At 41.4% G+C, this 11,302-nt stretch overlaps 1 protein-coding gene across 3 annotated transcripts in view; it reads right to left on the minus strand.

The window, feature by feature from the left end:
* MYO1B (myosin IB) overlaps positions 1 to 11,302 on the minus strand; it is a 230,201-nt gene that overhangs the window by 165,079 nt on the left and 53,820 nt on the right. The window lies entirely within an intron of this gene.

Raw genomic sequence — 11,302 nt, forward strand, 5'->3', positions numbered from 1 at the left:
CTGTGTCGTTGGGCTTTGGGCTTGTGTCAATAGCATCAGTTTGAGATCATTCAGAAATCATTGCCAGCTGTATTTGACCTCCAATTAACCTGCTTCAAGCAGATTTTACTTTCCCAGTAGACTTGTATGGGCATTCAAAACCCACTTGAAGTGAACAAAAGACTGTCGATGCAGACCCTATCAGTGATCCAAAATAATAATCAACAAGTGGCTGGAATAGAATTATCACATAGAAAGACATGTGACAAGAAGTTGTGACCTCAGTCCCAATAAAATGTTGTGCTGTAACCTGAAGGAGGACATTTAGCAGCACTTCACAAATATGTGTGAGGGAACACCACCACTTTAAAGTGCCTCTGTAAAGTGTGGTCCTACTATAACCTATGTGACACCCTCACTGAGAAATATATATATAAGCAACCACTGAACCGGAGAAGAAGATTGGTACGCAGTAAGCTGAACAGTACAGGCACTTACACAGAATGGCACAGTACAATGCAATAAACCCCACTGCAAACTTTGCCAACATATATGTGACAGAAATACAGCGAGTCACAATAACAAAGCGTACACTATTAAGGGGTCATACTCATGTACATCTGCTAACGTGGTGTATATGATACAGTGTTCAGCATGTGACAAAGGTTGTTACATTGGGGAAACTGGCCTTAAGCTGCAGCTCAGAATGAACCTACACAGGAGTTCGATCAAGAACCACAAAGAGAATGAATATTGCACTCCAGTAGGACATCACTTCTCCCAGAAGGATCACTCCATCCAAAACCTCAATATTAAAGTACTAAAAAGGGAATTTTAAAAACGCTCATGAAAAGGAAAACATTTGAGGTGAAAATGATTCTACATTTCAATGCCATAAAGGAGGGACTTAAAGAAGAACTATCTGGTTCGGTTTTTTTACCCATAGTTCTCCTTAGGGTAACGGGAGGACACAAACTAGCATCCTCCCGTCACCTTAAGCTCAGTATACCATGAGCTACAGCTCCCGGTATACTGAGATGCCGCAGCTGAAGCGGATCCCAACAATTATGTCTGGATCCAACCAGCTGTGTGACCGACAGCTGGCTCTGCCTATCTAGAGGCAGAGCCAGCTGTACCCGCCCCTCCCCCTTACGTTCCGCCAGTCAGCGCTGGAGGATCGGAGGGGGGAGAGGGGAATCCAGCCACTCCCGTCACAGCAGAGAGCTGTGACAGGATCGAGAAGTGAGCGAACGCCAGTATGTGTTCGCTCACCTCCCGATCTACCGAGCCGACCTGTGACAGTCTCATTGTCACAGGTTGGCTAGAACTATGAGGTGAGTGAAAAGCACTCACCTCATAGTTCTCCTTTAATATGGATTCTGGTTTTCTGACACACTACCAGAACTTTTTATGAATCTACAGATCACAATATTCATGTAGGTCGTATATCTCTGATCTGTTTAGGGTTTATTGGTCATCCTATGTTTATTTGTTCTGTCTTTTAATTATTAGGAGGCATTCTTTACTCCCAGGTCCAACATTTATGACCCCCCTCCCCTAACAGCTTTCTCTTGCTTTAACTCACAAACTGTCATATTGCTTCTGAACTGAAGAAGAGAGGTTCACTCTCAAAAGCTTGTCTTTTATATATTTTGTTAGTCCGATAAGAAAGGTATCATTGCACACTGCAATACTACGTTTTTGTTTTTTTTACATCTTGTCTACTGGACATCTCAGACTCAGATACAGGCCTCAGTTAACATGTTAAACGTGAAAGTTCATAACCGTACAATTAGAAAAAGACTGAACAAATATGGTTTATTTTTAAAGGGTTGCCACACAAAAGCCTTTTCCCTAAAAAAAAACATGGCAGCATGACTGTGGTTTGCAAAATTGCATCTAAACAAACCACAAGATTTCTGGAACAATGTCCTTAAGGTAGACGAGACCAAAGTGGAGATGTGTGGCCATAACGCACAGCGCCACATTTGGCAAAGACCAAACAGCACAAGCACCTCATACAACTGTCAAGCACAGTGGTGGGTGTGTGATAATGTGGGGTAGTTTTGCAGCCACAGAACCTGTGCACCTTAAAGTCATTGAGTCAACCTTAAACTCCTCTGTATACCAAAGTACTCTAGATTCAAATGTGAGGTCATCTAACAGCTAAATGCTCAATCTGAAATGCTGTGGCGGGATCTAAAGAAAGCTGCCCATAAACAAATGCCTGCAAACCTTAATGAACTTAAAAGGAGAACTATGAGATGAGTGATTTCCACTCACCTCATAGATCTAGCCGACCTGTGACAATGAGACTGTCACAGGTCGGCTCAGTAGATCGGAAGGTGAGCGAACACATACCAGGTTCGCTCACCTCTCGATCTTGTCACGGCTCTCTGCCGTGACAGGGGGAGGGGCTGGATTCCCCTCTCCCCGCTCTGATCTGCCAGCGCTGACTGGCGGAACGGACGGGGGAGAGGGCGGGTACAGCTGGCTCTGCCTATAGATAGGCAGAGCCAGCTGTCACTCACGCAGCTGGGCAGATCCTGTCATCTACGTCGGGATCCGTCCCGGCTGCGGCGTCTCAGTATACCGCGAGCTGTAGCTCGTGGTATACTGAGCTTAGGGTAACGGGAGGACGCTAGTTTGTGTCCTCCCGTTACCCTAAGGAGAACTATGGGGAAAAACACTGACCCCATAGTTCTCCTTTAAGCAAAGTTGTAAAGAAGAGAGGGACAAAATGTCAGAAATTCTAATTATTTTCTACTCTATTCAAAAAAATATGTATTTATCACTGATCCATGGAGGAGATTTCCCAACACTATGTCCTGACAGAAACTGAGAGGAAATCTCCTCAATAGGCAATCGAAACCTGACAGAGTCTAACACTCCCAATCTATCTATACTAAAATAAATTTTGGCTAAAGTTAGCCATCCAAATCAATTTAGGACTAGCACTGTAAAAGTGCCCACCATATTATACTGAGGGCTCAGAGAACCAAAGGAAAAAAATGGAGTTTGACTTTGATTGTAGGATTGTAACCTTTTAGTGCATCACAAACACCAAGCAGCAAGGTAATTCTGAATATCCTCCTGTCTGTCCACAAAATGTTTATTTTTTCTCTCTCTAATACTTATTGACTCTTTTCTACATTGACCTTGGCTGTCGTTGCTGCTTGCACTGTGAGAAGCTTATGATAAGAGAAACACTGAGTACTTAAAGTAAATCTAAACTAAAAACCACAATGTATTAGACTACAGCTAACCAGCCCTCAGATGTGATAACAGCATTCGTTTTCTATAGGCTGTTATTCCCTTTTTACTTTCACCTGATGATCATTGCCATCATTGCCCAAGGGGACTTAAAGAGCTCAACCAGGTTATAGCAAGACATTAAACCTAATTTTCAAGGCGTCCATACTGACTGGAAGGGTAACCAAGTGATTAGTGTAAAGCAACAGTAGTACCAATATTCAAAAAAGGTTCAAGATGTCAACATGGGACCTACAGACCAGTCAGTCTAACATCAATATTAAGCACACTGTTTGAGGGAATGATAAAAGGACTATTTAGTGGATTTTGTTCATGACAATGGTATAAGAAGTGATAATCAGCATAGATTTATGAAGGACCATTCTTGTCAGACCAACCTACTAACATTCTAAGAGGAGGGGCGTAGAATCTGGATGGAGGAAGGCCGGTGGATGTGGTGTACTTGGATTTTGCTAAAGGATTTGACACAGTGCCACATAAACGCTTAATACACAACTGCAATCTATGGTCATTGATGAAATGGTGTGTACATTGATAGAGAACTGGCTACAGGAACGCGTCCAGAGAGTATCGGTATATGGCTCTTTTTCTAATTGGTCCAAGGTTGAGAGTGGTGTGCCTGTATAGCCTGTACAGCAGCTGAGCCGAAGGCCTATGCTTCGGCTCAACTGAGCTGAAGTGACAGCCGAAGCGTGGAGAAAGGTTGGCCAAAGCCGACCGATCTCCATGCAAATGACAGCTGGGCGGAGCCAGCCGTGATCTCGCGGCTTGCTCCACCAGTTGGAATGACAGATCAGCATCCCCAAATGAACTGGGGAAGCTAATCTGTCATTAAACAATAACAACTGGGCGGAGCCAGCCGTGACATCACGACCGGCTCCGCTGAGTTGTTATTCATTGGCCGGGACCTGCTAAAAGACTCTGCAGGTGACGGCCAATAGGAACCAATTGTTTTTCTGTACGGCTGAAATCAGCCGTACATGCCAGAAGTGAATAGCCTAACAACGTTCGGCTCACTTCACTTCAGCCTTCGGCAGCTTTGTGAATAATCCCCTTAATGTTGAAAGATGTAAAGTACTGCATTTGGGGGTTAAAAATAGACAAGCAGAATTCACATTAATGGGTACTTCACTAGGGAAGTCAGAATTTGAAAAAGGATTTGGGTCATTGTTGACTACAGATTAAACAATAGCACGCATTGCCAGGCTGCGGCAAACAAAGCTAGCAGAGTACAGTCATGCATTAAAAAGGGAATTTACTCTAGAGAAAAAGCAATAATCTTGCCACTTTATAGTTCAGCCTCATCTTGAGTATATGGTTCAGTTTTAGAACTTTTACGGGTGCCTGAAAGATCATGAAAAATTATCTAATAGGTAGGGATGCACACATATATATCGGCCGAAAATGGCACTTTTGGCATAATGTCGAAAGTGCCATTTTCCTGCCAATACCTCGGCGCATCCCTGGCTTCTCTCCTCCTCGCTGGGAGCTGCTCTGTGTCCCAGTGGGGAGGAGAGAAAGTGACAGCCGGCCGAGCACAGCGGGAGGAGAGCGCTGTGAGCGGCCGGCGTCTCAGTCTGGCAGAGCGGTGTGTGGGCGGAGACAGGCCGCGCCGTCACAGGAGGCTGAGCTCTCCTCCCTACACTGCTCGATCAGCCTCCTGTGTAAGTGTGTCAGAGAGGAAACCAAGGTATGGTTACTATATCCCCAATTATGAATGAATGGTAAGTGATCTACATCTCCTCCTGTTCATTCATAGTTGTGGTTATAGTAAACATACCATGTCCTCATGTTATCAATGAACAGGAACACTCAGTATAGAAGATTCCTGTTCATTGATAACAGGGGATACAGAAAAAGAGATTGAGGACTTTGTGTCCTCAATCTCTTTTTCCATTTTAAAATGGGAAATATCAGGGGTCTGTTCAGACCCCTAATATTTCCCCAAAGCCCCTAAAAAAGGTAAAGTAAAAAATAAAAATATTTAATAAAAAATGAATATTTAATAAAAAATCAAAATAAAATGAAAATATAAAAAATTAAAAAGTTTATAAAAAATAAAAAAATTTGAAACAATTAAAATAAAAAAAAACATTTTCGGTATCGGTCTGACACGTTTTTTTATTTCGGTTTATTTTCGGTTTTAAAATTTCTATTTTGGTGCACCTCGACTAATAGGTGAACTTAGCTTTAATGGTATACAAATGTGCAGGTCCATTTTTTTAAAGACTAAGAAAAGGAGAAAGGAAAATATTTGCAAGTTGCAATGAGGCTTGCAACGGTAGATATAAGTGACTGAGAATGTAGAGTGTGGGAAATCAGCTGACAACATTTATCAACTCAATAGGCATTCATTATTTTTAGCCTGAACAGAAAGCAATAAAGTTGAAGACTGACAGCCATCTCTTTACAAATCAGATGTCAAGTTCATCAATTTCTTGCACAGCAATGCTGTGTACTATTTGCATACTATTTACCTAGAGCTGGTAGATATAAATAACAGCAACCTTCCCAAAATGGTAAGTGACAAATTCTGGATAACAGAAACATAACCAGGCCCACAAGAGGAGTAATGGCTTTACCACCCTTACGTTCAGGCCTGTAGTGTGCTAATATGCTGTAATACGTCAGATATTCTTGAAGAACATAGGCACTTTGTACTTACTTTTTTGGTCTGGTTTATTTTCTGGTGTATATTGATTTTGCATGACAACAATGAACAATTGAATGACAGAACAATCACAATGTGTATATTTACAGAAGAAATGTAAAAGACTGAGGTTACTCTTTTGCTACAAGATATTGATACACAGGTATTGTATATGGGTAAGTGTCAACACAAGGCAGTACTGGAGATCCAAAAGACCCCTAGTATCACCTTTACACTTTAAAGGAGCCCAGCAATGACAGCTACGGGATCGGAAGTGATGTAATCTGCATCGCTCCCGGTCCCATAGTACAGGGAGGAGATCGGTGAACGGACATTCGCAGTTCTCCTCCCCAGCTTCCCCCCAACACCTGAGACGTCTGTCCCGGGCCCGTAGGAGGGGCAGCGGAGCCCGGGAAACACGGCGGGTGTGGCCAGCCCATAGAACCGATCTGGCAACAGCTGAGTCGCTAGAATCGCTTCCATTGCTTCTATGGTCGCAATGGTCGGCTTTACAAATGTAAACAGAGTCCTGGCGGTAAAAGAGTCTGTTTAAATGGGCCCGATGCCAGTGTCACTGGTCATGAAGGGGTTAAACAAGGCTTTTAAAAAATAAATCCAACTTTATTTTGACTTTTTGGCAATACAACATTTATCAATTTATTTAATGCGGAAATGTTTTTTCACAGGAACTGGTTCCACCATCAATTTTAAAAAATGTGTGTGGGTGTGTCTAACTATCTAGATATCTAGATAGATAGATAGATATCTATCACACACATATATACACACTTTTTTTAGATCAATAAAAGGAGTAGGATACAATCCTAAAAAGGCACACAATATATGCTACTACTTTCATTAGAATAATAAAAATAACAATAATATAAAATTCAATAATCATAACAATTAAAAAAATACATGTAGTAAAATATTTTAGGAGCACCTTTGGGGCTCAGAAACTATTTTGTTTTACCTTGTCAAGGCAAACTTCACTTTATAATAATGTTTTCCCTCCTCTGTCAAGGCATTATTTTAACCATGTCACTGTAATTGTAAATGTGAATGACAAATTACCAGTTTTAGCTTGCTTTCTATGAACATGGGGAAAGTAGTTCAGATAGCACTGCAAATACTAAATGTACAGCACCAGACATACAAAGATAAAAAGGAAAGAGTAACAATTACCAACTAAAGAATAAATATTGATATGGTTTTCAGTTAAATAGAATGCAACAACTCACAGTCTCCACAAAAAAAGGAAATCAAGTACAAAATAAAAGTCTAGTCTGGAATGCTAGTATACTTTAGCTCATCACACAGCCACATGGCAAATAGTTACTAGTCATTGCCAGATGTCTTTTGGCTGGCAGCTTTCTTCTCACTAAATTACTTCCAGCTTTATTTATTCTTAAGTGGACATTTTGCATTGGGCTTTATGGGCAGGGAACCTTCATAATGCAAGTATTTCCTAGAAGGTCTGGAAGAAAGGAATGGAGTATAAAATGTGAATAAAATCTACTGGAGAGTCACACATTCTGTGTCTGTAGTAACCCAAGCCAACTAATTCTCTTCTACAATAGTGACTGTTGTAGGCTCATGAAATCTGACTGGTTGCTATACTCTACTGTAGGAGTAGGCAAGATTGGCACTCCAGCTGTGACAAAACTACAAATGCATAATACCTCTGTCTCTGGGAGTCATGCCTGTAAGTCTTGCAGTGCTTCATGTGATTTGTAGTTTTAAAAACAGCTGGAGTGCCAAGGTTGCCCACCCCTGCTCTACTGCATCTTGTACATTATTCCATATCGCCTTGAAAATAAGCCCATACATTGTTAATACAAATTGTTGTGTAACAATACAAAATACATATTTATCTTCCTGGTGAGTGAGCATGCCAAAAAACGTTATCAACAGAGTTTGTTTTGCAAATTAGGTTACACAGCTAGGCTGCTTCCCGTTTTATGAGAAACAAACATATCTATATTTAAACAGTTACAGAATAACCATTGGCTTAACATTACAAATTAATTTAAAAAAAGGGTCTGGACTAATAACAGAAAGGGTTATTAGCTCACGGACAAAACATGACATAAATACAGTATCAGTGAATATATTTATGCATTCACTTTGCCTATTCAGAGCAAAATAACAAGTTCACTATATAGCCTACGTGTGACTAATACTTACCTTCTCTACACCCCACTACTCCCCACTACTCTCCATTCACCAGCTAAAGCCCCATGAAATATTTTTGGGTACGAGACAGGCATGACAGTCCATGATAAGCTATCCAGCACAAATGAAGGGTAAGCCAATATTTTATAATGGTTCTGGAGCCCGCGTAACCAACAAGCTAGCCTCCCCGTCTTAGCAGAGTCAGGGGTTGTTTAGATAGCTGCACCAACAGTTCTAAAATGCAGAGAATGTGTATGGCTTGTGTACGTGGACATTTCTTTTAGTGCTCCCCTGAACATATCAAGCTGCTCAGACAGGTATGGTCACAGCGCTGCCATAATGCTGCTAAAAGCACTAGTGCTGCAGCTAACGATTATTTTCATAATCGATTAGTTAGCCAATTATTAAGTTTGATTAATCGGTTAATCAGATTTTTTTTAAAAAGGCTCCAGTGATGGACTACTAGTTTCTATTAGTAACAGTTGCAGCTCTACAGAATACCAATGTATAATACAGCGGCACACTGCTGAACACCAGCAGCTATAGAGGAACAACAAATCCCAGCAATAATACATTATACAGGGTGTTTAATGTATTATTGCTGGGATTTGGTGTTCCTCTATAACTGCTAATGTTCTGCAGTGTGTCGCTGTATTATACAATGCAGAACACCGTGCACAATACAATGAAATGCAAAAAAACAATGTAATATACACCGGCACACTACAGAACAACAAATCCCAGCAATAATACATTTGTTGTCAGCGGGCAGCGGCGAGTCGGGAAGCGAGTCGGGAGGAGAGGGCCAGACGCATGTCCTCAGCGTGTGCGGTGGGCGTGACGTAAGTGAGCGGGTTTACTGGCGTAGGCCTGGCGCGAGCGGCTTAACCGACGTGGGCGTGGCGTAAGCAGCAGGCGTGAGCGGCAAATTTGAATTTTAGCCAACGAATCGACGATGGAAAATGTTGACAACGTTTTCCATCGTCGATTTTAATCGACGTAATCGAATAATTGTTGCAGCTCTAAAAAGCACTGCATATTTATAAATAACAGCAGAGTGCTTTACAAGTGTTCATTGTGCTCTGTTTGGGACTGTGAAAAAAAAAACTTTATTTCTTGTCCTGTGGAAGCAATGTGATTGACCAGTCCCCAAGTATGGAGATCACTCTGTTGGGTAAAGTGGAGAGAACTCCTTGACACACCACAGGCTCCAGTCATAAAATGCAGGCCGTGGCTTGGTGTAGTGCAGAAGTGTATAGGAGATAGTGATATCTATTTTCAGCTATCAATGGGTCTTAGTCTTTGGATTTTGTACTAAACTTTCCTCAGAGGTGTTCAGTTATGTTTAATGATGTGTTGGTTTTGCTTCACATTTTGGTAAATTCAGCATGCCCTATTTGTTTGTGACTGCACTTTTGTTCTCCCATAAAAAAAAGTCAATATGAATGTATCCCATTCCACAAATCTGTACATAACTGAGTGGGGGCTACAATTATCTATGTTTTTTGCTGGTTATAATGTTGTATATAAAGTGAAAAGAACATAGTACAGATATAGAAGAAGTAGTAGTAGTCTTCAGTTTTGATATGTTCATACTAAAATTGGAAAAAATGGGTAAACAAAAAGTCACCATGGGGCACAGCTATTGTAGCAAAGCATTGTGTTGTAAGGTCTCTCCCACAACAGAACATCTTGCTGAAGACAACATGCACAGGTTGGTGTACAGTATGTGTGTAGCATTCATGGGATATTAAAAGTGGCAAATTATTTTCTCATGAACAACCTCTAAAAGGTCTGAAAAATCCTGGGTGCCACAATGAGAACCGACTACCAGGCCACACTGTCACTGTTTGCAAGATTTCTATTTATTTTTTGTACAGGTCAGGAAATAACATGCCTGGCACAGATCTCTATTATGCAAATCACAAACAGCCACCGACTGTGCTGCAGGATGAAAGACAAAATGTAAAACAATTCCAGCACACAGGGACAATATGACCTGGACACTAATACTGTCACTTGCTGGCTGCCCAGAACAAGTCTATGTCTATTAATGGGCTTGTGAAAGCATATTATTGAATAATGTAGTACTATGGTATTAAAGAAGAAAAAGGTATAGAAACAAAAGGCTACTCAAACTTCTCTTGCAAACATTAAAGAAGTACTCCGGGCAAAACTGTTGTTAACCCTTGCAGTGGGGCTACCCCTCACTGCAAGGGTTAAGTGCTAGTTTTTGTCTCGGTACTAAAATAAAAAAAGTTGTACCCCCCAGATCCCCAGAGCCGACTTGCTCTTAGACTGGTCACTGGAGCCCCTCTCCCCTTCTGCTGCAGTGGTCTAAGGTCCTGTGAATCATCATGTTCTATGCACAGTGTATAGGATGTGAGGATGCCAAGGGACATACCATCAATGCAGCAGAGGAGAAGACAGGCAAGAGGGAGTGCTGTAACAACCAGCCAGCTCCGCAGTTCGGGTGGATAGATATTTTTCAGTTTAACACCTGGATCCAAACGAGCACTTAACACCTTGCAGCACAGGGGTAGCACAACTGCAAGGGTTAAGAACAGTTTTGCCCAGAGTTCTTCTTTAATGCTATCATTTTGAAAGAAATAGCTAACTGAAATAACATGTGTCTGTAACCACCACCAACAGAAGGAGAAGGTTATACAATCACTACTACAGAACTGTAAACAAGACCTTGGACTGGCTTTTTACACAAGGACCAGTTATAACTCTGTTATACTCTGCTAGTGTTCATTGTACTGTTTACACAAGAGAGGCTACTCAAAGTAAAAAAGGGGTCTCTCAGTGCTACATTTACATTGGCCCTAAAGAGAATTAAATGATCACACATTAAAAAAGAATTTAAAGTAAAATAGTCAGGCAATCCGTACACAATATAGATATGATGCATGATGCATTTCCAGGCCATGTCTATTCATTTCTGCTGGCATGATTAAAAGCAACAGAGAATGGACCCGTGTCTATGGGCTTTTACTTGCTTCAGCCAGGTTGTGCATTTGCATAGAAGGCTATGAAAGTGCAAAGCATGCTTAAAGCAGATCAAGGGAGGTCAAATGCACCTGTCAATTGGGGATGAGCTTCTCCGGACCCAGAAGGAGCCCCTCCTGAACACTGAAGACAGTTCCTTCTGTGCCACCCAATTAGCTGCGGGTGGGGAACACCCACCGCTTGACGTAAGCAAAATTCAGAGATGTTATTTTA

This window comes from Nanorana parkeri, unplaced genomic scaffold (genome assembly GCF_000935625.1).
Source record: "Nanorana parkeri isolate BGI_ZX_2015 unplaced genomic scaffold, ASM93562v1 scaffold273, whole genome shotgun sequence".
In the NCBI taxonomy this organism is placed as follows: domain Eukaryota; kingdom Metazoa; phylum Chordata; class Amphibia; order Anura; family Dicroglossidae; genus Nanorana; species Nanorana parkeri.